At 49.0% G+C, this 26,604-nt stretch overlaps 1 protein-coding gene across 2 annotated transcripts in view; it reads left to right on the top strand.

Annotated features, from left to right (window-relative positions):
* The first annotated feature begins 3,164 nt into the window (after positions 1 to 3,164).
* Positions 3,165 to 26,604, top strand: part of TMCC1 (transmembrane and coiled-coil domain family 1) — a 280,809-nt gene continuing 257,369 nt past the window's right edge. Inside the window, exons 1-2 of one of the 2 annotated variants that reach the window (XM_029050477.2) lie at positions 3,165 to 3,398; positions 5,138 to 5,269. The gene's annotated coding sequence lies outside the window, so the exon portion shown is untranslated. The remainder of the gene's footprint in view (positions 3,399 to 5,137; positions 5,270 to 26,604) is intronic. The other variant, XM_029050478.2, reaches the window with a different exon arrangement.

The following is a 26,604-nucleotide window of genomic DNA, read 5'->3' as shown; positions in this document are numbered from 1 at the left end:
GATGTAACGGTCACGGTCCCCGTCTTCTAGGAGCTTATCGTTTGGAGATGGGCAGTGGGAGTAGGAGGAAAAATGGAAGCAACCGTTAACAGCGACAGGAAGCGGAATGGAGAAAAATTCCATTGCTTCTTCAAATGGTGTGTAGAGAGGGGGCAAATGTCATTTAATTTTCAAGATCTGGTAATAATTATATTGCAAAAACATTGCTTTTAATTGATCCCACATACCCAGCAACCCTCTCTGCTCCGCCATATCTTCATGGATATTCGGTTGCAAGTGTAATTGCCTCCCTAAATTAACTGGTTCTGATTTTTTTTCCATCTTTATGAGTTTTCAAACTCTAAGATTTTCAAGATACTCAAAATTATGTAGCTTCTGGGAGAGGCTTTGCCTCAATGGCCTCTGGTGCCCCGGATCAGCTTTCCAATCTTCATCATTTCTTTATCTCGTGCTACGGAAGAGTAGCGGGTCTTGGAAGTACAGTGTTTCTAAAAGCCGGTGAATCAGATCCTCATCTCTGGCAGGGACTGTTTTATAGCGGAAACCACAGGGGTTGTGGAGAAGTAATTCAAAAAAATGTTTCTGCCGTGCATTAATTCATGCACGCTTCTGGGAAGTAGATACGTTTTCTTCTCTCTGTCATGTTAGTGATAAAATGGAAGTCAGACTTACAGAGAGCTAGTGGTTTACCCAGTAGTATGTGACATGATTAGATCCCGGTTCGAAGACTTCCTTAAAGTAAACCTCCAAAATATCGTTAGCGCTGGAAGATTCAAAATCTGGTTCTAGTTTACACAAGGTAATCTCTTTCATTTATAGGAGTTTTTCGGCTCTATCAGTAGCTGTCTGCAGAATTCCGTTGGTTATCAGACTGGGGAGGATTCCAGTATTTAAAATCTGATAGCGTACGGCCTAAATTATTATTATTATTACGATTCTTATCGAACACTTAACTGTTGATCCTGGGCTGGTTGCTGTTATGATCTATCAGTGGTATTTGTTGGGCGCTTGGGAGAGTGCAGTGGAGTTGGTGGACATGGTCCCTACCCTCAAAGGAGCATACAGTCTAGCAGGGGAGAATGGCGCTAAAATGGTTACAGATTGGAGGAAGCAACTGAGTACAAAGATAGGTACCTAAGTGCACTGGGGGACAAGGTGGGTGGCGGGAGGTGACTACCCAACTGCTTAGGCGATGCAGAATTGCCAAAGTGGCAACTGGGGAGCTTATAGGGTGGGAGATAAGGGATTAATCAGAGAAGGCCTTCTGGAGGAGATACGATTCCAGAAGAGCCTTGAAACAGGGGAGCGGCGGTGTTCTAGGTGCGAAGGGGAGGGAGGAAAAGGTTAGCTGTGGGCAAAATGCCAACAAGGCACAGTGAGGAGGTCTGCTGGAGAGGAGTGAAGTGTGCGAGCTGGGGTGTAGTGGGGAGAGAACCGATTGAGTGCTTTTAAAACTGGCGGTCAGGAGATTGCCGCGGAGCAACCGTCGGAGGATTCTGAAGAATAGAGAGATGTGTGCAGATCTGTGTTGTAGGGAAGAAAAGGATCTGGACATCAGAGTAAAAGTAAGAGAGAGACATGTGCGGATCCGCGTTCTAGGAGAAAGGGGTCTGGACAGCAGGGTAAAAGTAAGGACTGGAGAGGGGAGAGACTTGAAACAGAGAGGTCTGCCAGGAGGCTGCTGCAGGAATCGAAGTTGGGATATGACAAGCACCCGGACTAGTGTGGTGGCACTTTGGATGGAGTGTAGTACGGCGATTCTGAAGATGTTGTGGAGGAAGAATCAACGGGAGTTGGTGACAGACTGAGTACGGGGGTCAAAAGAGAGGGAGCTGTCAAAGGCGAAGCCGAGTTCGCAGGCTCGAGAGATGGGGAGGATGGTGTTGCCAATCCCGGTGGGAGTTTCAGGAGATGGGAATTAGGGAAGTTCTATTTTGGCTACATCGACTCGAGGTGCTGGTGGGGCGGTGCTGGTGGGGCGTCGGTCTTGGAGACGGCAGGAGATGTGAGATGGCAGAGGCCAAGGCTCGTGAGGTGGATTCGGAAGTCGCCTGTATAGGGGTGGCATGCGAAGCCGTGGGAGCGGATGAGCTTCCCGAGGGAGCGAGTGTAGGTAGAGAAGAAAGGGATCCAGATCCAGGACAGTGAGGGACACCGATGGTTAGGAAGTGGGAGGCAGAGGAGGAACTGGCAAAAGACTCTGAGAAGGAGCAGCCAGAGTGGTAGGAGGAAGCCCGGAAGAGGAGTGTCAGAGCGTCTAGTGGAAGGGGGTCCACGGTGTCAAAGGCAGCCAAGACGAAGATTAGGACGAAACAGTCCGTTAGATCCGGTAAAGGGGTCCCCGGCGACCCCCGAGAGAGCAGTCTCAGTGGAGTGAAGGCGTCGAGGGCTAGACTGTAGAGGGTCATGGAGGGAGTTGGAAGAGAGGCAGTGGGTGTAGTCGACCCTTTCAAGGAGTTTGGACAGGAACGATAGGAGGGAATTGGGGTGAGAGAGGGTGCAGGAGGGTAAAGAGAAGTTCTTTGTTTTTTAAGGCTAGGGGACACGACCACGTGGTCGTGTTTGAAGGAGGAGGGGCAGGAGCTCTCAGAGAGGGAGCGATCGAAGCATGTGGTCAGGGAGGGAAGAAGGATGGGCGTGTCTTTAAAAGGTTTGAAGGGATGGGGTCGACGCGCAGGCGGAGGCGGATAGATTCAAAAGCAGGTCAACTTGGCCCTTGGAGGTTGGCACTATTTTCATCCCCGTGGCCTCTTGGGCTAGCTCGTCCTGCCCGTTGGAGCCAGAAAAGGGCTGAAGGTGAAGACGACGCGGTGGCTCTACTCCCTGCCTTCCACCGGCGAGGCGCGACCTCCCAGCCCGGGGACCCGTGGGGGTGAGCCGTCCACTCAACCGTCCGTTCCCATGGCGGCGGCCAGCAGTATTGGCTCCGGGAGCGGGCAGGCTGGAGTGGGAGCCGCCCCACGTGGGTGGGTGGGTGGGTGCACCGGGAAGCGGCGGAGGTCCAGAGGATGCTGCTGGCGCTCTTGGGGTGCTCTCTGGGGCCGGGGGGCACGGAGCCCCGGGAGCAGTGCCGTCCACCTGCCTCGTCCCGGCCCCCCCCACCCCCCCACCCCCCGCTGGGCGGCACGGGAGTCCGGGGCGCCGGGGAAAGACCCATGGCCTCCGCGCGGGGCCGCTACCGCGACAGCCAGGGCCACATGGCCAAGCAGCATTTGGGCTCCTCAATGGGACACCTGCACCGTGCCGGCTCCCGGCCCATCCCCGTGGGCGGACGGCTCCTCCCTGTGGGAATTTGGAGCAGGGATGCGAGGACCGGCTGCCGCTTCCTCTGCTCCTCTCTCAAGCCGCCTGCAACTGCAAAGACCCAAATGCAGCAGTGAAGGAGGAGAAGCGCACCGGTGAGTACCTTTTCCTTCTCCCTCCCTCTCTCCTTTCCCTCTTTTACTCCTCCTCCTTCCCGCCTGTCTTCCTCCCTTTCCCCAAAGCTCCACCCCCCCAAGAGTGGCCTAGAGGAAAGGGCCTGGGAGTCGGAGGACCCGGGTTCCAATCCGGGCTCCGCTACTTGCCCACCGTGCGACCTCGGGCAAGTCAATTCACTTCTGTCCCTCAGTTTCCTCGCCTGTAAAATGAGGATTTTGATCCCTGCTCTCCCTCTTACTTAAATTTCAAGCCCGTGTGGGAAACGGACCGTGTCCGACCCGATTAACTTGAATCTACCCCAGTGTTTAGGACAGTGCTTGACGCACAGTACGTGCTGAACAAGTACCATTTAAACAGTAAAATAAATGTTCTCCGGAGCTCCAGATGAAAAGTAAACACCTCTGATTCTGAGGTTTCCCCTCACCTCCTCTCTCCCCTTCCCTCCCATCTCTATATGTGGGATTCATTTCAGGGACCACCGCACCCAGAACTGAGCCATGAGGGCTGCTTCCACCTACTTCTCCGCCTTCTCTCATTTTCTCTTATCCTCTGACTCCCGACCTCGGTTTTAGCCAGGCTTATTCCTTGCAGCTCCTAACAAGCAGTGATTTCTGATTTTCCTCCCACCTCATGCCTAAGCATTCCCTTGTGTGTGGAGCAAACTCCCGGCCTGTTCTCCCTCCTGCTTAAACTGGGTGCCCCATGCCCGACCTGATTAACCTTCTATCTACCCCGGTGCTTAGAAAAGCGCTTGATGCCTAATAAGCGCTGAACAAATACTGTGTTAATTTTGCTGCTTCTGTCTTCCGTACTCTGGCTTTCACATTGCAGCTCAAGACCCCTACCTTCCGGGAAGCTCTCCCCGATTAACTCCCACCATTCTCCAATTCTCCAGTCCAATCCATGATCCACTCCTCCCTCCTCAATTCAGTCTTATAATTTTGTGTCTCTTTGTGTATATATGCCGATTGTATGTTTTGCCCTCCAATCTCCTTAAGGGCAGGGACCATACATATTTAAGCATCCCAAGTACTGTGCTAAGAACCTTGTGTGCACTTAAGAGAGCTTCTGTGACAGGTTTTAAGGTGTGTAGGGTGACTGTCCAAGGTCCTTCGATGACCCTCTCCTCCCCAAATCTAGTATTTTTACTCCATCCTAATCCTTGTGACCTCTCATCCACTTTTGACATTTGGGAGCACTCCCCTCCTCCCGGGTAACACTATCCAATCCGGGTTTCGGCAACACGGTGATTTTCCTCCTACTTCTCCAGCTACTCTTTCCCAGTCTCTTCCGCCCGTGGTTCCTCCGCCTTTCGCCCTCTAACTCTGGGTGCCCCTCAGATCCGATTCGGGTTCCCTATTCTTCTCACTTTAGACCAACACCTTCGCCGAGCTCATCCACTCTCATAGCTTCAGCTACCGTCTCTGTGTGGATGCTTCCCAAATCTCTCTGATTAGCCCTACTCTCTACCTCTATCTGGAATTTCAGATTTCCTCTTGCGTACGTATCCTCATGGATGTCCATACTGGTACCACAAGTTGTAATCAGTAAAGATGGGTAGTATGACTTTGATATAACTGACTTGGTCACACCTCTTGGAATAAGGTCCAGAAGGTTCCTTTAAGAAGATTGTCATTCTGTACGTGACCTAAGATTTTATCCATTACGTTAAAAAAAAATATATATTCTTGCCTTCAGAGGTTTTGATGTGTTTCAGCTCTCGTCACAGGAGTTGTGAGGAGGCGACCTGGCTTGTGGGTTGTCATTAACCCTTCCAGACTGGCTACAGGAGGACCGCAAGACTCCTCGGTGCTAGTCTGTACGTTTTCCCAGCCTGCCGAAGGGGCCGGTGAGTACCGGTCGGGTGAGTCCCAGTGCAGTTCCCATCCATCCTTCCTTGTGATCCAGACCTGACAGCTGCTAGAGGCCTGATTTCCTGCAGTGGTGTGTCAGAGTGGTTTTGGTTCAGGTGAACAGCCCGCTGTAAGTGTCTACTCTTGCCGAGCAGGTCCAGAAGCATGGTAAGGTAGAACGCATCTTTGAAGGAAGTAGAGAAGGGAAGTGACTGGCAGGACGCCTTGCCCAAACTGTTTAACTGCCCTGAGGTTTTTTCAAATCCCAGCTTCCAGAAAGGTGGACAGGTAGGCATTGGCAAGAATGGGAGCAATATGAGACTTTGTTTGTGAAGGGAACAGAATGTTAGGGTTGGGGAAAGAAACCTTTTTTCTCCTTTTTCTGACCTCAGGTGTCCCCAACTCCACACAGTATGTGATCCCATGCCATTTTGAAGCCTGTGTTTATTTACTGTAGACTTGTAGGTTGACCAAAAAAACATGTGGAAGCGAATGTTTCCGCTGCTCACCCTTGTAATGGGGATGCTATTGAGTGGGTTTTTTTTTTTAAGCCAATGGAACTACCGTAGTATCGTTCTCACACTTGAGTTGCAATTCAAGTCAAAGCACAGCTGTGGTTAGGTAGGCTTGTCGACTTAGCTACCGGCATACCAAATAGGTACCCAGACATACAGGCCATGTCCTCAACATTTGCATCTGATGTCAAGAAAGTGAACCCAGTAGGATCTTGTTTGCTTGAGTTCCCAAGCCAGCCAGAAACAGAAAAAGTGAAATGTTGGCAAAACTTAATTAAAACACAAATAGCAAAGGAAGGCAGTGCTTGTTTTCAGATGCCCAAGGGATAGTTCAGTGTTCAGTTGTCTCTCATATTTGAAGATGGCGGCACCGATGGAGAAATCTACCCATAGGTACAAATCAATCGATGGTTTTTATCAAGTGCTTACTGTGTGCAGATCATCAGTGCACTGAGTGCTCGGAAGAGTACAGAACAGCGGAGTTGGCAGAAACGTTCTCTGCTCACAATGAGGTGTGCCTGATAAAACTGATATGGGACTGACCATCCCTTCCCCGTTAGGCTGGTGATTGATCTTTGTCGGGCCCAGGACTGCTTTTGGTTTTTCCTTTTAGTTTCACAATTCTCTTGAAGAAAAAAAACCCTCTTTTTTTTTTTTTGGATTGCACCACACCAGGTCGGTCTGTCTGTCTGCTGCAGTTGTCTCTTACTGCATTCAGCTGGCATGCCACCGTGTCTTAGGCGATGCTTCTCTGTGTCCTCAGAGTGTTTTAATCCGTACCTCTGGGCTTCGACTTCCTCCTTCCAACTCACCGCTCATCTGCCATTTGGGTATCTTACTGTGATCTCCACGGCACTTATAAACATATTCATAATTGATTTATATTCACATCTAGAGGGGGAGACAGACTGTAAGCTCGTTATGGGCAGGGAACGGGTCTACCAGCTCTGTTATATTGTACTCTCCCAAGTGCTTAGTACAGTGCTCTGCTCCCAGAAAGCGCCCAAGCGCTTTGAACACAGTAAGCGCTTTGAACACAGTAAGCGCTCAGTAAATACGATTGAACGAATGAATACGGCTGATTTTTGTTTTTATGCACATATCCTACCCAGAGAAGCTGTCAGGTGGGCGTCGCATCAGAGCTAATCGCCTGATGACTCTGTTGCTGATGTCTCTCAAGCCCATAACCTCGTCGCTCTCCATGACTCCTCTCTTTGAACCCCCACATTCAGTCTGCCGCCGAATCCTTTTGGTTCTTTCTCCAGAACCCTCCCTTTCCTCACCATCCAGGCTGCCGCCATATCTGTCGTTTCTCAACTCAGCTCTTGTACCAGCCTCCTAGCAGACCTCCCTGCCTCCAGGATCTCCCCCCTTCAGTCCGTACTTCACTCTGCAGTGTGGGCCCTTTCGTCCAAAACATCAATCTGTATACGACTCCCCACCCCTCAGAAACCTCCAGCGGTTGACCGTTCGTTCATTCAGTCGTATTTATTAAGCGCTTACTGGGTGCAGAGCGCTGTACTGAGCGCTTGGGAAAGAACAATACAACAATAAACAGTGACAATGTCTGCCCACAACGAGCTCACAGTTTAGAGCTCACATTCCTTTCGGTGTCGAGTAGAAACTCGTGACCTTGGGCTCTAAGGCACTCAAACAGAGCTCTCCGTACCACTTGCCCTCGGTCTTCTCCCACTACGCTCCCAGCTTGCACACTTCACTCCTCTCAAGTCAACCTCATTGTGCCTCGTTCTCATCTTTCTTTCTTGCCATCGACTCCTTGCTTATGCCCTCCCTTCTGCCTGGAGCTCCTTCACCCTTCATATCTGGCAGAACAGTGCTCTCTCCATCTTCAAGGTCCTTCTAAAATCACAACTCCTCCAGGAGGCCTTCCTTGATTGATCTTTCACCTCCCCACCCTGCATATCTCTCCGCGCCCCCCCCCTCCAAGAACTTAGATATTCACACTATCCCGTTATACTTATGTAAAAATCTTTGTACTTTATTCCTTCCTCCCGTCTGTGATTTATTTTAGTGCCCGTCTCCCCTACTAGATGTAAAGTACTCCAGGGCAGCGTTCATGCCATATAATCATATTGCATTCCCAAGCACTTAATACAGTGCTCTGCCCAGAGTAATAACATCTATTGTTCGATCCTGCCCTAATAGCGAGTATGTCTTCTAACAAAAGCGGATGGAACGGCTCAAGGGTTAATCGATGGGGAGGTAGGGGCGGTTGGGGCAAGATGGAGGTAGAGACAGAAGAGAAAGGGAAGAGGGACATAAGAGGACATATGCTCTACAAAGACCCAGTACAGTCAGTTCTCCCATAATGCTCCTAGATAGAGTTGGGGATTGCACATCTATCTGGACAGAAGCAGTGTGTTGTTGGAAAAAAAAATCATGTGCTCATGGGAGTGGTATTGGGTAAGGAGAAGAAATGACGCTGCTAGTTTTCCTTAAGGCATGGTTTGTCAAGAACGTAGCCCCTGAGCAATAGAACTGACAGTATAGTGCTTCATTCATTCATTCAATCATATTTATTGAGCGCTTATCGTGTGCAGAGCACCGTACTAAGCAATTGGGAGAGTACAATATAACAGACACATTCCCTGCCCACAGCGAGCTTACAGTCTAGAGGAGGAGACAGACATTATTATAAATAATAATGTTGGTATTTGTTAAGCGCTTACTATGTGCAGAGCACTGTTCTAAGCGCTGGGGGAGACACGGGGGAATCAGGTTGTCCCAGATGGGGCTCACAGTCTTAATCCCCATTTTACAGATGGGGTAACTGAGGCCCAGAGAAGTTAAGTGACTTGCCCACAGTCACACAGCTGACAAGTGGCAGAGCCAGGATTCGAACTCATGACCTCTGACTCCAAAGCCCATGCTCTTTCCACTGAGCCACGCTGCTTCTCATAATTACAGACATGTACGTAAGTGCTCAGGGGCACTTTACACCCAGATCTTCAATAATAATAATAATAACATTATCATGGTATTTAAGTGCTTACTATGTGCCAGGCACTGTTCTAAGTGCTAGGGTAGATACAAGATAATCAGGTTGGCCACAATCCCTGTCCCATAAAGGGCTCACAGTCTTAATCTGCATTTTACAGATGAGGGAACTGAGGCACAGGGAAGTGAAGTGACTTGCCCAGAGTCACAAAGCAGACAAGTGGCAGAGCTGGGATTAGAACCCATGCCCTTCGGACTCCCAAGCCCGTGCTCTCTCCACTAGACCATGTTGCTTCTCTACACGTAGATCTTCAGTGAAAGGACTTATCTTCTCTGCCGCACCATCTGCTCCTCTGCTACTGCTTAGCTTATCCTCACTGACCTATGTGTGCCACCAGGCCAGAGGATCCTCTCACCCCTGGCCCAGAACCCATGACAGTGAGCTGCCGCAGAGTTGCTGTGCCCTTCCCTGGCCCTCTGCCCAATGCCATCGTGAGCCAAATGGCAGCTGCTCAGGAGCTGGCCCAGAACAGGTCAACTAAGCCCGAGCTAGTGCAGCTGCTTGGCTGATGGCATCGGTGTTGGGTGGGCAGTGCTGGGCAGGGGCGGAACGGGACGGGAAGATGGGTCCTTGGGAAGATTCAGGGGCTCATCCTGCCAGCCGGGGGCAACAGGTGGCTGAACTCTCCACCTCTTTGCCGCTCCAAGAACCTTCGCTGTCCTCCATGCCCGCAAAGCCCTTTGAGGTGATAACCTCCCGTGTTCCCTAGAAGTTGGGACCCGAGAAAAGTTTTTAAAAGTAAAACAGAATGCATTATCCAATGGAATGGATCTATCGTATTTATTGAGCACTTACCGTGTGCAGAGCACTGTACTAAGCACTTGGGAGATAACAGTACAGCAGAGCTGGTAGACCGGATCCCTGCCTTCAAGGAGTTTACACTCTAATGAAGAGCTTACAGTTTAGTGGAATAAAGAAATGGATCCAGTATGCACAGTCATTCATTCAGTTGTATTTATTGAGTGCTTATTGTGTGCAGAGCACTGTCCTGAGCACTTGCATAAATGCTAAGGGTGACTCTTGACAAGGCATGATTAGGAAAGTGGGGATTAATTGATGAAATCCCTCTCGAAGGAGGTGGCTTTTCGGGAGAAATTTGTGGGTGGGGAGGGAATTCCAGGCAGGAGAGTGGATGAACAATGGATTGGAGGTGGAGAAAGAAGTACAGTTAGGTTTGTTGTTAGCAGAGACTGTCTGCTATATTGTTATACTCTTCTCTCCCAAGCACATAGTACGGTGCTCCTCACACAGTAAATACTCAATAAATACGATTGATTAGGTCACTTGGGGTGACGGAAAATTAGGTAAATAACCATCTCTCAGCGTGCTGCGTGATAGTGAGAACAGTAAATAGCTTTAAAGCAGTGACACTTGTAGGGCGTGAATGGACAGAACTGGAGTCAATATCACAACACTAATGTCAGGATGGAATAGCTGAATAATTGTATAACATGGGGGTTGGGTTCTTGCATTAAGGAAACTTTTTTTGGTTCCGAATCTGACACCACGCTCATCGTGCCCGAGGCATTTCTTCCAGCACCACGTTGCGCCGTATCCAGACAGGCTCGTGGTTTTTTTGGATGATAGTCCCCTAATTCCCTAACAGCATTCTAGCTGAAAAAGACTTAGCGAAAATGAGTTTTATGGGAGAACGGAGTATACATCAGAAGCAAAACCTATGTTCCTTACCTGTTAGGAACTTACAGTCTAATGGGGAAGATAGGCAGACATAAATTATTTAAAAATAGTTGGGAGCGGGAGAAAGAACGCGGATATAGCAGTTCTACAAATGTCAGGATGGAATAGCTGAATAATTTACATATGAATGTATGTGCTGAGATTGGACACAAATAGATAAGTACTAAGAGTGGCTGTTGGGTTGATGTGACCTGGGGTGGTGCGAATTATTTGGGGAAGATATCCTGGAGGAGGTGGGATTATTAGGAAAGCATTGGAGATGCGGAGAGCTGAGGTAGGGGGGATTTGGACCGGGGAAGGAATTCCAGACAGGGAAGCAGCATGAGCAAAGGCTTGGAGGTGGAAGAGTGAAGCAGGAGTTACAGTTAGGAGATGAGCTTGGAGGGAGCAGAGAGTGCAAGCTGGGGAGAAGCGAGTGAAGTGAAATGAAATTTAAGATGGGAAGAGCTGGCGGAGAACCTTGCGGTCAGTGGTAGAGAGTTTTTGCTTGACGGAGCGGCAAACGAGTGGCCACTGGAATTTTTTGAGGGGTGGAGAGACATGTGCCGAACAACCGGAGAAGGAGCGTGGCCTGCTCGATAGAGCACAGACCTGGGTTCTAATACCATCTCCACCTTATGTCTGCTGTGCGACCTTGGACAAGTCACCTCACTTTTGTGCCTCAGTTCCCTCAGCTGTAAATTGGGAATGAAAACCGTGAGCCCCATGTAGGACATGGACTGTGTCAAACCGGACTAGTTGTGTCTTACCCCAGCGCTTAGTTCAGTGCCTGGCACAGAGAAAGCGCTTAACAAATGCCATTTTAAAAAAACACAAAACATTTTAGGAAGATTATAAAGATAAGGTGAGGTCTAGGCTGACCGGGGGTAGGGGGAGAGGGGCAGAAGACCGTGTGACGAGTGAGGAGGTTTACAGAGTCAGGTAACTGTGAGGTCATGAGAGCTTGAACCAGAGTGGTGACTGTTGGGGCTAGAGAGTGAGGGGCCAGATCCAGAAAATGTCGGAGAGGAAGAGCTGGCAGGATTGAACAGTTGATTGGAAGCGAGAGCTGAAAGAAAGCGAGGAGTTGAGGATGTCCTTAAGATTGCAAACTCGAGTTTGTTCAAAGAATGGCCTTAAGAGGAAGATGAGGAGAAGGGAGGGGGCAAAGTGTTCCGATAAGGTGCGAAGGAATGGTAATCATCAGGGTATATGTTAAGCACTTACTATGTGCCAGGCACTGTACTAAGCACTGGGGGGGAAATAAGCGTAACGGGTTGGACATGGTCCCTGTCCCACACGGGGCTCACAGTCTCGATCCCCATTTTACGGATGAGGTACCTGAGACCCAGTGAAGTGATTTGCCCAGGTTCACACAGCAGACAAGTGACGGAGCCGGGATTAGAACCCATGACCTTCCAACTCCTGGCCCCGTGCCCCGTCTGCTGCCCCACACTCCTTTGGATGCGCAGGTGGAGGCGGTGGATTTTGAGAGGAGGCAGGAGATCTCCTCGAGACGTACTCCTGGGAGAGACGGGAGAGTTGAAGAAGGGGCAGGAGCGGGGAGAGGCCGGGGAGGGGCAGGGGAGATATTAAGGAGATCATACCTGATAGTGTCAATAATAATAATAATCACGGTATTTGTTAAACGCTTACTGTGTGCCAAGCAGTGTTCTAAGCACTGGGGTAGATACAAGGTCATCAGGTTGTCCCTTGTGAGGCTCGCACTGTTAATCTTTAAAGATGAAGTAATTGAGGCACAGAGAAGTTAATTGGCTTTTCCAAGATCACGCAGCAGACAAGTGACAGAGCCGGGATTAGAACCCACGTCCTCTGACTCCCAAGCCCGTGCTCTTGCCACTCAGCCACGCTGCATCTCTAATGATCTCAATAAAGTAGGTGGCCAGGTCATTAGGGACAAGGGATGGGGGAGGCGGGGGGGGCGGGTAGTGGGCTCGTGGAGGGAGTCAAAAGTCTGGAACAACTGGCGAGGGCAGCGTCCATGTAATTTTGCCTACAGTGCTCCGTGCACAGCGAGCTCTCAGTCAATACCATTGAGCGATTGCTCACTCTGATGAACGAGGATGAGCCTTACCCATCTGTCGTGCCATGAAGTTAAGCATCCAAAAAATACTTTGAAATCTGCGGAGAGACACACAAGCTCAGGTTAGGTATTTTCCGGGAAGTCCCTAGTTTCAGAACAGCGGCTCAAACATTTTGTAATCCCTCTAACTGTCCCACCCCCATGCCTCTCGTCACCTCTCCATCCTTCCGCCCTCGTCCTCTTCTGCCTGCCAGAATCCACCGGTTCGCTGTCTCCTTAGCGTTAGACATCGAACGAGTTGGGGCACAGGTAAAGGATGTGGAGAGCGGGGAAGGGAAAGGAGGAAGCCGAGGAGGGCAGCTCACTCTGTTCATATCACCCGCAGTTTACCACTGCAACCATCAATCAGGCCTTCAAGAGGTCTGCAGCTTGTTTTCCCCGATCCCACTGGAACTTGCAACCCCCTCCGTGGATTCCCAACAGTCAAGTTGAGAAACACGGCTACTAAGGAACTGTATGTTTTTGGGGCGGCAGCTTGTCGCTTTTGGCGGCTTGGCGGCAGTTGTTTGTTCTGACTTCATGAGGATCAGATGGCTTTTGTGACTGTCGTAGTGAATGTGGATAATAAAAATCATTTTTATTTATTTTATTTTTTTGGTCCTCTCCATGCTGAGTGCGGTCGCAGTCTGTGTTCCGTTCCCATGCTGCCATGGATCTGAGTGGAATTCAGACTGGTGCCTCCATGCCAAAAGCTTCAAAAGAGGCATTTCAGTGCATATCTTCTGCCTCTTTGAAAAGCAGAGGAGGAGAAAGAGCGGTCCAAACTTTTTCAAACGATAAAGTTGGGAGCTCTGCTTGAGGAGTAACTATTTTGGAACAGAAATCCCCGTTATTGCCTTTTTTTTTTGTCATTTCACTGACACCGCTGCTTAGTACAGTGGCTGGCACATATTAAGTGCTTACCAAATGCCATTATTATTATTAACTCTGAATCAAATCTGATCGAGATTTTTCCTCAGGAGTTGGGATTGAGGACTTGACTGATTTCATTAGGTTTGGGGGAGGGTGGAAAAGAGGTCTGCTAATTCAAGGTGGTATTATTGTTATTGTGCTTTGTAGATTGTACATATTGCGTCTATGAGTTTGGCTGCTCCCCTATTCTCTGACCTCCCCAAACTCATGCCCTGGGATCTCCCTCCCTAACCCCCATGCTCTGGAATCCACTTTCTCCTCCTGCATTTCAGGACCCCGCTCGTTTCCTCTCCTTCCCTCTCCTCTCCACTTCCCTCTTCCCATGCTTGCTTGCCTCCCTCTCCACTGTGTGACTATATGTGTGTCTGTACGATGATGATGATGTACTTAGGTTTGTCTGCACCTGTGTGGAAGGATGGGGATGCCTGTCGATGCAAAAATGTGTGAGTGCTTCGTGAATACCTCTGTGTACTCATAACAAATCTTGGGAATTTTGCTGGTGTTCTTTAATCTCCTAAAGGTCTGTGATGTCTGCTGTGAATTACCTCGGGGAGAACAAGTTATTGCCGAGGGGAGGAAGCTGAGGTTTTCTTCCCCAACCGGTCGCAGGACCAGCATCCATTGGCCTCTACCACCAGAAAGCTTCCTGCTCCACTCTGGGGTCTGTATTTGTCAAAACAAGGGATGATGGCAGCAGATCACATGGGCCACATTGGGATGTGCTAGCTGGAAGTATTTCCGGGCAGGAGAGAGAAAGGGAAGTGTGCTTGAATGGCCTATTGGAGGTAGTTGTGATTGAGAGAGGACGGATGCAGGGTGGCACAGGGCTGGAAACACAGTCTGGAGCGTTTGGCTAAAAGTACCCTGTCTGTGTCACGTTGATCCCACCTAGACATGGGGCAGGAGCGTCTCTTCCCTGAACCATTCTCTACAAGCTTGAAAATGCGGCCCGCATACATGCCGGTCGTAAAGCTGGGGCGACTCTCCCCTGAAAATGGCGGAAGGTATTGGCTTTTCCTGAGTATTCACCGAAGGCTTAGTAGTGAAGTTTCTCCTGGCTTAGCAAGGATTTGAACGTTGAGCCCTCAGCTAAAAAAGCAGACGCGCGACAAAGGGGTCCAGCTGGGTCCTCGAATGTATGCGGTATAAATAAAGGTTGTTAGATAGTTCTCTTCTAATTGCATTCTGAGCCGCTCTCCCACTGTAGTATTTTGAAGATGATCCACGGTCAGTTGGCGGGGTGGCTTTCCATACTTTCTCCGTCCCCCCCTACTTGTCTTCAAAAAACTTCTTGCGCTCAGTCTAGATATCCTCGTAAAGAAGAATTTGTTTGGAAAGTTTGTGAGCAAGAAGGAAAAAGCAGCATTCGGTGACTAAGCAAGAGACTAGGTGATCCAGGATTTTAAATTCTAGTCCTTAGCCAAAGGATGCCATAGGGTTATATTGGGAAAGTGACATAATCTTTTGTCGTCATCAGACAGCCACTTATCCTGGGCACATTTGGAAGGCCCACTGGTAATGATCGTCTGAGAAGTGGCGTGGCTCAGTGGAAAGAGCACGGGCTTTGGAGTCAGAGGTCATGAGTTTGAATCCCGGCTCTGCCACTTGTCAGCTGTGTGACTGTGGGCAAGTCACTTAACTTCTCTGTGCCTCAGTTACCTCATCTGTAAAATGGGGATTAAGACTGTGAGCCCCACGTGGGACAATCTGATTCCCTTGTGTCTACCCCAGTACTTAGAACAGTGCTCGGCACATAGTAAGCGCTTAATAAATGCCAACATTATTATTATTATTAAATCCAACCTCTGGTCCTCATTGTGACGAGGGAGGGCCACTCCAAAAGAAGTTGTATGCAAAGCCTATTTCTGCGAGCTGTCCATCATTTGGCCCAGTTCAAGGCCAGTTCATGCCCCATTAGAAATGCTCATGTAGGCCGGCGACTGCTTGGTCGCGTAGCATCCTGATGGTCCATGGTGCAAGGTTATTTTCTTAGTGTGTCTTTTTTTGTTTGTTTCGACACTGCAGATGTACAGCGCACTAGGGTTTGGGTGAGGGAGGCGATTCTCATCTTTCCTCATACCCCGGTCCAATCCATCCCCCCATAAACAACAGGGTAAGACAGGGATGTGTAGTGAGTCTGGTCCTATTTAATTTTTTCGGTGCCGGAAAATGGGACAAAAGACCCGGGGACCTGGAGGCTCATGCAGAGTCTGCGTCTGCTTATTGTTGTATTGTACTCTCCCAACCGCTTAATACAGTGCTCTGCACACGGTAAGTGCTCAATAAATATGACTGAATGAATGAATGAGGCAGTCATTCCAGAATTACTGTATGCACATGACTACACTCTAAAGGTGCACACACAATAAGACGTGCAATGATTGTAAGCCGCTTGGCCAAGTCAGCCAGTTGGAACAGGCTGACAGTAAGTCTGGGGGGGGCGGAAAAAAGGCACGTGTGGACTGCCGCACAACCAGAAATCTATATTAGCAGCACACCTGAACACCATTATAAAATTCAATTACCTAGGTAGCTCGCTGACCAACAGTCGTGAGAAGCAGCGTGGTGTAGTGAGTGGACAGAGCACGGGTCTGCAAGTCGGAAGGACCTGGTTTCTCATCCTGGCTCCCGACTTGTCTGCTGTGTGACCTAGGGCTAGTCACTTCACCTCTCTGTGCCTCAGTGAGCTCATCTGTAAAATGGGGATTGAGACTATGAGCCCCATGTGGGACAGGGACTGTGTCCAACTGGATATGCTCGTATCCACCCTTGCGCTTAGTACAGTGCTTGGCACATAGTAAGTGCTTAACGAATACTATTTATTATTATTATTATTATTAATGCACCAGGAAACAAGGAAGGCGAAAACTGTACCAAGAAGGTCATATCCCTTGGGAGACCGTATCAAGCAGTGTGTTGTCGGGCTCCAGGTGAAAGTAAAGATCTGCAGAGGTAGAGTACGGTCCAACCTTCTCTATGACTGTGAGACTTGGGTTTCCCTTGGTTGGCAGATCTCCACAGGCAGTGTCCCTTATGGACTATACTGAGCGTCAGATGGCAGGATAGACTCCCAGACAGCGCAGTCGCTCTCCTAGCATTGAAGCTGTGCTCACCGCTGCACAGCACCCTCCCCGCGTCCCCCTTCCAGGCTAGCGTGCTTTGGGAGAATGGACAACAGTAGGATACCTCAAGTGGGGAAACAGAAAGCGGGAGGCCAGAGTAACTGCTGTACGGGAGTCAGCCGCTACAAATAGACCAGCATGGCACACCGCAGTCAGGAAAGGAATGGCTCTTTTGGAGCAGAAGCTCTGTGAGGACTGTGAAAGGAAGAGGCAAAAGCCAAAATAGCACTCCAAACACCAAATAGGCCCGTTCAGCGAGGATCGGTCTTTGGACGTGCACAGCACAGCCAACCCTGTGCGTACCTTATTGCCTTTTTCAATCACGCATGCACCTTTGGGGAAATTTTACCGTTGGGGGCATCTTCAGGCATACGTACATTTGACCTTATCGTTCCTCAGTTCCATCAGCCGTAAAACGATCTGTCTGGGTACTCTTTGAGCGCATTGATTGATGGATTAAAATCTTAAATGTGCTCAAGTACTATCAAAGCCCAGATTTTTAAACCAGTGACCTTGCATGTGATCAGGTCTCTAGAGGAGTAGTTGATTTGCCAAATTGGAAGGCACGAGAAGGTCAAAGTGATGAAAAAACATGCTTCCCAGCAAGCATATGTAATAGGAGTTTTTATTGCACTTAGGTTTATTTTATCGGACACGCTAGTTAGATCACTTCCTGCAGTGTGAAAACTGCTCAGTGCCATAATGGTTCTGGTCTAATGTCATATACCGGTTTTTCCTGTTCTTGCCAGTGAGGGGGAAGTTAAAGACCAAGTTCTATCTTTCAGTGGAAGAGTGAGAGGCGATTTGTGGTGCGGTTTAATAGGGTTTTAGATTTTTTGGTGTGTGGAAATTGTAAGTGCTTTTCTGTAGGTAAAAAAATCTACGGAATCAAGTAATCAAGGCCACTGGTCCTACGGTCGCAAAGCTGGTTGGAACCAGGTGAGATCATTGAGTCCAGCCCTTCGCTCTCGGCGCTTTCCTCTTTAAATTCACGATTTGTTTTCTGGACAAGATTTACATTTGTGTACGTAGCAGAGACTGCCAGTGCTGCAAATCACTCAAGTCAATACATGACCAACCAGAAATCCAAAAATGTGGCAAGAGCAGCATTCCATAAAATATTAACTTTTTTATAATGTGCAGCTGTTATGCGCACTTTGGGATAAGGGGGCACAAGTAAGTCTAATCGCCCGTCCCACCGGGACGTCTAGTCACTTTTTAATATCGTACCCCCAATGGTAACCTTGTTGTCCTTGTGCTTTTGGCTATTTAGAGTTGGGGCAGGGACTTCCTTGGGTCAGGGGCGGCGGTCCATGCTCGGGCACCATGAGACTTCCTCAGTGGTTTGCTTGCCACTGTCCTGTGACTCTTAGATTTTTGAATCCCCAGAAGGCTCCGGGTTCAGTTAACCAATTCTACACCCTAAAAACCAGCCGCTGGGATTTGGTGAACTGCAAAATCCCCTTTGTCTCACTTGGGTAGCTATTTCTCCAGAATTACAGGTTCTACAGACATGGGTTAGGTGCAGGCACCTCTTTGGTCAAAAACAGAAGAAATGGTATATAGGTAAACTGTATAACAGAATATTGAATCCAGGAATAGCTGCATCTTCCTGTTCTGAAACGTGTTTGCTATTTAGTTCCAGGGATAATGACCCTGCTGAAATACTGCCTTACTTTCCTTAGCTCCTCTTTAATGATAATAATAATAATAATAATAATAACGATGGTATTTGTTAAACGCTTACTATATGCCGAGCACTGTTCTCAGCGCTGGGGTAGTCATAGGGTTATCAGGTTGTCCCACGTGGGGCTCACAGTCGTCATCCCCATTTTACAGATGAGGTAACTGAGGCCCAGAGAAGTGAAGTGACTTGCCCACAGTCACAAAGCTGACAGGTGGCGAAGTCGGAATTAGAATCCACAACCTCCGACTCCCAAGCCCGGGCTCCGTCCACTAAGCCCCGCTGCTTAAAGGCTGATCTCTTAGTCTGCGTGGTAACACCTAGAATTAATCAGTGGTATTTTTGAGCTTTTACTGTGTGTAGAATGCTGTACTAAGCTCTTGGGAGAGTACAGTCGATTTAGCAGACCTGATTCTTGCTCTCCAGGAGCTTACAACCTAGTGGGGGAGACACACCTGAAAATATAGGGGAAGTGGCAGAGTATAAGGGGCTGCACAGAAGTGCTGGTTGGGGATGTGTCAAAGTGCGTAAGGGGTTCAGACCGAAATGGCACTGGCGATGCAGGTGGGTTAGTCAGGGAAAGCCTTTTGGAAGAGGGATGATTTTAGTAGGGCTCTGAAGATGGGGAGGGCGGCGGTCTGTCGGCTACAAAGCGGGAGGGAGTTCCAGGCCAGAGGGAGGATGTGAGCGAGTGGTTGGCTGTGAGACAGGCAAGAATGAGGTACAGTCAGGAAAAGGGTGTTAGCGGAGTGATGTTTGCGGGTTGTCGTGTTAGGAGACGATCGCGATGAGGCAGGAGGGGGAGAGCTGATGAATGCCCTAGGGATTTCTGGTGGAGAGGCAGATGGGCAACCACTGACAGTTCTTGAGGGGTGAGGTGACGTATACCGAATGTATTTTTAGAAAAATGGTTCTGGGTACAGAATGAATTGTAGACTGGACCCGGGACAGACAGAAGGCAGGAAGGTCAACGAAGAGGCTGATGCAGCTGTCAAGGCGGGATCTTGGATCAGCACAGTAACAGTTTGGATGCTGTGAAGGAAGAACCGACAGGAGTTGATGACAGAATATGGGGGTTGAGTGAGAGAGGGAAGATCATTCAGTCGTATTTCTTGAGCGCTTACTGGGTGCGGAGCACTGTACTAAGTGCTTGGAAAGTACAACTTGGCAAGAGAGACAATCCCTACCCAACAACAGGCTCACAGTCTAGAAGGGGGAGACAGACAACAAAACAAAGTAAGTAGACGGGCATCAATAGCATCAAAATAGAGAAATGGAATTATAGATATATATACATTAATAAAATAAATAGAAAAATGGGTACAAGTATACACAAACGCTGTTGGGCAGGTAAGGGGGTAGAGCAGAGGGAGGGAGTAGGGATGGGGGGGGAGGAGCGGAGGAAAAGGGGAGCTCAGTCTGGGAAGGCATCCTGGAGGAGGTGGGCCCTCAATAGGGCTTTGAAGGGGAAAAGAGAGCTAGTTTGGCGGATGTGAGGAGGGAGGGCATTCCAGGCCAGAGGTAAGATGTGGGCCAGGGGTCAACGGCGGGACAGGGGTCAACGGCGGGACAGGCGAGAACGGGGCACACTGAGGAGGTGAGCGGCAGAGGAGCAGGGTGGGCTGTAGACGGAGAGAAGGGAGGTGAGGTGGGAGGGGGCAAGGTGATGGAGAGCTTTGAAACCAAGAGTGAAGAGTTTTTGCTTCTTGCGGAGGTTGATAGGCAACCACTGGAGATTTTTGAAGAGGGGGGTGACATGCCCAGAGCGTTTCTTTAGAAGTGGAAGTGACTTCTGTGGAAGTCAAGGATAATGCCAAGGTTATGGGCTTGTGAGATGGAGGAGTGTGGCAGTGTCTACAATGATAGGGAAGTCTTGGAGAGGACAGGGGTTGGGTGGAGAGATGAAGAGTTTGATTGTGCACGTGTTAAGTTTGAGTTGGGACATCCGAAGAGAGATACCTGAACTTAGGAAGAAGTGTAAGGCTGCACAGGAGAGAGGTCAAGGTTGCTTCCCCAAGAAGGAGAGAAACAAGGGCTAGTGGAAAGAGCACAGGCCTGGGGGTCAGAGGATGTGGGCTCCAGTCCTGGCTCTGACACTTGGCCTCTACGTGACTTTGGGCAAGTCGCTTAACTTCTCTCTGCCTCACTTGCCTCTCCTGTCAGATGAGGGTTCAGTAGCTGTTATCCCTCCCCCTTAGGCTGTGAGCCTTATGTGGGTCAGCAACTGTGAGCTGATTGTGTGGTATCTACCCCGGCATATAACGCCTAACAAATACCACGATAATCATTATCAGCTCAAGGCATGCTGGATTAACATCAGTTAGGACGTGTAGAATTGGAGTAGGTGGGCCGGGGACATAAGGCAGGGGGCAAGATTGATTAATATTTATTAAGGGCTGTGTGCAAAGCACTGGGAAAGAATGTACAGGTGTGAGAATTAAACACCGCCCCTGACCCTCTTGGGGTTCACAGTAGTTGAGGGTATCAGGGAAGATCAGTAGGGAATAAAAATAACACACCATCAGCCGTTGATACTGGTGTCGTGTTTCATCCCCTACCAGTGAGTGTTGTAAGGAAGCTGGGAAAACCCCTGGCGTAGGCCGTATTTTTGTTTTTCTTTAGGGGCAGTGAAGTGACATGGCACTATTAGTAATAATAGCATTTATTAAGCACTTACTGTTTGCAGAGCACTGTACTAAGGCTGGGAGAGAACGCCCAGATTTTTAGAGGGTTAGTAAATGGTAGACTGAAAATTGAGCTGTTCCTAAAGAGTTAGTGCATGAAACCACACTTCTTTACACTTACAGTGTGTACAGATTTGAAGGAATACAAGAAACTGACAGGGGAAACAGCAGAGATGATTTTTTCCCCACCTTTTTTTTTAAAAAAAAGAGAAATTTTTAAATTTTAAACGAGAAAATCAATCACCTGATTTGGCAATCTAAGCTTGGAGAGTGAGCTGCTTTAAGCATACTTCCCCAAAACTCCTCAGTAAGTGGCTTGTTCAAATATAAAAGACTCAAATATTTCAGAAGACTTGAAGAACAGTTATTAAATGCAAGAACATTAACATTAGGAAATGGGATTTAGATTTCAAGGCAGTATCATTTTCAAACTAGAAGCTAGTCAGTAGCTAGAAAAATAAAAAAAAAGAATAGAAAATATCATCTGCATAATGATTGAGTTTAGTATGGCTGCACTGGAAGTCCTCTGAAAAAACTAATTGAAGGACAGCTGAGCTGTTGAAATTATTTCTCAAGAAAGCTGAAGGTAAATTATATTACAAGTATTGTCAAGTTTAAGCAAAAAACTCACTCTGCCGCATCTTATCTCTGGCAAACCGTTTACATTTGGCTCTTATGGAAAAAGTTGAACAGAGATCTTAAAGCATCTCAGTCATGGGTCCCCACATCCATCTGCAATCGTTCTGCTAGTGGATCCGTAGAGTTTTCTTGGTAAATATTTGGAAGCGGTTTACCACTGCCTTCGTCCGCCCAGTCAACCTAAATCTCCATCCTCCTCTCTCTCCCGTGCCACTGCTGCCCAGCACAGGGGAGTTTTGACTTGTAGCAGATGGCCTTCCACCCGCTAGCCGCCGCCCAAGCTAGGAACGGAATGGGTACGCCCCTCTTGACGCTCCCTCCCGTTGCAGAGACCGGTAGAGTACCGGAAACTCTCCAGATGCCATCCTGAGAGGGGAAGTCATGGGTACCCTAGGAAAAACGTATGATTAAAAAATAAAGGTTCATTAATATGAATATTTCATAGTGGAGTTATAACTGAAGAGAACTTGAGTCCTATACAGTAGCGCAACACTGAACTGAATTTGTTCACTTCCCATCCAATTCCCTTATATGAATTAATGCAGTTCAGAGAAGGCCATAACTTAAAAGTTTGGGGTTATTGAAGAACGAGTTCTTAGAGAAGTATGTTTTATTCATTGCTGTCGGAGTGACACAAAAATATGCTGAGGTTCCTTACTGTTGTTATGTAATAGTTATGTAATTACTATTGTTATCGCTTGACTTAATTTCCATACACTCAATCTTCTTCAAATGCTGTTGAACCATTTCCGATCCATAGCGACTCCATGCACAAACCCTTTCCGGAATGTCCCATCTTCTGTCATAAAGTCGTTCTGGTATGTGTATCCGTAGAGTTTTCTTGGTAATGATACAGAAGTGGTTTCCCGTTGCCTTCTTCCGTGCAGTGAAAACCTTGAGTCTCCGCCATCGCCTTTGATCAGCATTTTGATCACTTGATCATCCGCCTCTGACCCCTTCCCACGCTGCTGCCCCCGCCCAGCACCGGTGAATCAACTTTTCCGATGCCTTGGCTTAGAAGCACCTGAGAAGCGTGGCAAGAGCCCGGGCTTGGGAGTCAGAGGGCGTGGGTTCTAATCCCACCTCCGCCACCTGCCTGCTGCGTGACCTTGGGCAAGGCGCTTAACTTCTCTGTGTCTCAGATACCTCATCTGTAAAATGGGGATTAAGACTGGGAGCCCCACGTGGGACAACCTGATTAGCTTGTTTCTATCCCAGCGCTTAGAACAGTGCTTGGCATATAGTTAGCGCTTAACAAATAACATAATTATTAATTACTTTTAGACCTTTCCTTAATGGGTAACCCTATATGGCTTTAAGATATGTCATCGGCATTCACAAACCCTCTTGCCACAATAAGGCCTTGATTCATAGGGGAGATATGGCTATGCCCATTTGAATCTGGCCTATAGACTCGGGGACTGAAAAAATAGTCTGGGCTAAAGAAGCCAGCGTATAGGTAAGTGAGAATTTCAAGCCATTCCGAGTCTGTCATCGGATGCATCATTTATACTGCTTCGCTGAAGGAAAGGAGAACTAGACCGTAAGCTTGTCGTGGGCAGGCAACGTGTTTACCGACTCTGTTATTTTGTACTCTTCCAAGTGCTTAGTGCGTTGCTCTGCACACAGCAAGCACTCAAAAATACCACGGATTGATTGAGAATGACAGTTCTGTTGGCTAGTCGGTTCAAACTGGCAAGGTGTCAGCAAGGTGAACAAGTCAGTCTCTTAAGAGGTGAAAATTGAAATGAAATTAACTGACAGAAGAAGTTTTGCGTTTGCGTACTCGTCACTTTATAGATCATGTGCTGCCAAGAAAACTGTTTCTAGTCAGTATATATATGGCTGTCCTTGCTTCGAAAGATATTGTTATTGATATCGAGAGCCCTTCCGTGAGTGTGCATATGACTGAAAAGACTGACGCACCCTGCCCCATTGCAGTGCTAATGGGCTTTTCTCCATTTTTTGAGCCTTCGTGAAGCCTTTCCTTGAGGAGAGCAGGCCCTTTCCTGATTGCTGTGTGTCAGGCTGGTCTGTCTGGTGTGTGCATGTGGGAGTTTTGCTTTGTTTTTTAAAATGGTACTTGTTAAGCGCTTACTACGTGCCAGGCACTGTACTGAGCGCTGGGGTAGATACAAGCTACAGCCCCCTGTGGGGCTCCCAGCCTTAATCCCTGCTTTACAGATGAGGTAACTGAGGCACAGAGAAGTAAAGTGACTTGCCCAAGGTCCCACAGACCAGTGGGGAAGCTGGGATTAGAACTCAGGTCCTCTGACTCCCAGGCCCATGCTCTTTCTTTCCACTGGGCCATGCTGCTTCTGTTTCAGTGATCTCCCAAAGTGAACAGGCTGAAGGGTTAACAAATTGGCAGCCCGCGGCTAGCGAAATAACTTCTGTGCACTCTGTGCTTTATACTGTTTGTTACACCTGGCATATTTGCATTATTTAACCACAAAGCATTTGATGAAAGCCTGCCATCTAGCAATAGTGTTGGTTCTTGTGGGAAAAATTGCCCTCGATAAAAGCTAGAAATCTGAGGTGCGTAAAGCGTTGTCCAGGCAGCCCCTGCGGTTTGGAGCTGGACTCCCGCCTCTGCTCATCGCTGGTCTCCGACAATACCTTTTCCCAGTCAAAGCTGGAAAGACCCAAAATAATGGCTTTCTGGCCTGTAACCTCGCTGAAGCCTGACCCCTTCTGTTCTCCATCCCCTCTGAAACCCTTTCCCTCTCTGCACTCCAAATGATTGTACTTTCCAAGCACTTGTACGGTGCCCTGCACACAGTAAGTGCTCAATAAATACGAATGAATGAATATGTGTAGACGCTGGGCTCGGTAGAGTTTTGAAGAGGCACAGCAGTCACCCCAGGATGCCAGGATAGGCGGCTTCTCGACATCAGGTGCCCCGGCCGGTTTTGGAAGGAAGGCGAAAGGGGCCAGGGGGCAAGGCAAAAGAAGGCAGACAAATGGAAGAATTCTCCAAGTAGAGAAGTTTACATTCTCTAAACGTCCCGCTTAAGAGCGGGGGACGAAGGAGCGGAGCTTTCGTAGAGTGGAGGATGTAGCTTGTATCTACCCCAGCGCTTAGTACAGTGCCTGGCACGTAGTAAGCGCTTAACAAGTACCATTTTTTTTTTAAAAAAAAAGCAAAACTCCCACACGCACATACCAGACAGACCAGCCTGGCACACAGCAATCAGGAAAGGGCCTACTCTTGCCCACTAATTAGACTCAGGGGAGGGAGGAGGATTTGGGTGGTCACCGTACTGCTCTGAGCAGCCTTTCTCAGCAGCATTTATGTAATTGCTTAACTGTTGGTACGCTTGTCTACCCCACCCCTGCCCCACAACCTCATAGATTGCAGGGACTGTCTACGATGGAACTTTTCTGTGCCTGTTGGCAAATGGCTAGTAGAGCGAGGAAGGGTGGGATGGAATTCACCTCTTCCTTCACCACCATCTGCCTCTTGCTGGGATCGGGCTGCACTTCGTCACCACTGCTCACCGTCCACCTCCGCTGTCCAACCCCGGCAGGTCTGTCGGAGCCGGACAGTATGGCAAGCTGGGAAGCCGGAAGCAACCACAGTCAGGCCAAAACTAGCTCTTCAGATTGGAAGTATGAGTTTCCGGCATAAGCGGAAACACACCATCCGGCTGCGCCCGAAACGCCTACTCACGGGCTCGGGGAGCGGTTCCGCCGCGGCAGACACCGTGGTGGTCGTCGTCGCTGTTTGAGGCGCGGCTCACGACTGCTGCCGTCGCCACCGTGACCGAGGTTCTGGCCTAAAGCGAGACCCTTTAAAGGGTCCCAACTGAAGCCTGGCAAGGCAGGGGATGGAATGTTGAAGATTGGTTCGGGTGTACCTTTTGGTCTCAGGGTAGTCCCAGGAGGTGTTCAGTGTGTGTCCCCACTTGGTCAGGAAACTTCTGGTAGGTTCTGGGACTCAGTTCTGCCCATTGGAATCCTTGATGTGAGGACTTCAGGGAAGGAGGCGCCCCCCAGCTTGAAGGGGGTCATCACAGTCCTAATCAGAATTACTGCGATGGTATCCTGAAGTTTCCATGTGGGCTGGGTGCGTGGCAGTCATCATCATCTTGCTACCAGATTTCGTTATTGATGAGAGTAATTGTGGTATTTGTTAAGCGCTTACCGTGTGCCAGGCACGGTGGGCATGTCACTCCTCTCCTTAAAACCCTCCAGTGGTTGCTCATCAACCTCCGCACGAAACAAAAACTCCTCCCACTCTGGGCTTCAAGGCTCTCCATCACCTTGCCCCCTCCTACCTCTCCTCCCTTCTCTCTCCTGCCCACCCTGCACGCTCCGCTCCTCTGCCGCCCACCTCCTCACCGTCCCTCGGTCTCGCCTATCCCGCCGCCGACCCCTGGGCCACGTCCTCCCGCGGTCCCGGAAGGCCCTCCCTCCTCACCTCCGCCAGGCTAATTCTCTTCCCCTCTTCAAAACCCTACTTAAAACTCACCTCCTCCAAGAGGCCTTCCCAGACTGAGCTTCCCCTTTTCCCTCTGCTTCCTCTGCTCCCTCCTCCTTCCCTCCTTCACCTCCCCTCAGCTAAACCCCCTTTCCCACTGCTCCTCCCCCTCTCCCTTCCCCTCCCCTCAGCACTGTGCTCATTTGTATATATTTTACTACCCTATTTATTTTGTTAATGAGGTGTCCATCCCCTTGATTCTTTTTATCGTGATTATGTTGTCTTGTTTTTGTCCATCTGTCTCCCCCGATTAGACTGTGAGCCCGTCGTTGGGCAGGGATTGTCTCTATCTGTTGCCGAATTGTATATTCCAAGCGCTTAGTACAGTGCTCTGTACATAGTAAGCGCTCAATAAATACTGTTGAATGAATGAATACTAAGCGCTGGGGTGGATGCAAGCAAATTGGGTTGGACATAGTCCTTGTCCTGCGTGGGGCTCACAGTCTTAATCCCCATTTTACAGAGGAGGTAACCGAGGCACAGAGAAGCGAG

Source organism: Ornithorhynchus anatinus, chromosome X1 (genome assembly GCF_004115215.2).
Source record: "Ornithorhynchus anatinus isolate Pmale09 chromosome X1, mOrnAna1.pri.v4, whole genome shotgun sequence".
NCBI classification, from domain to species: Eukaryota; Metazoa; Chordata; class Mammalia; order Monotremata; family Ornithorhynchidae; genus Ornithorhynchus; species Ornithorhynchus anatinus.
The sequence above is the reverse complement of the archived record's forward strand: the minus strand, read 5'-3'. Positions and strand labels throughout refer to the sequence as shown.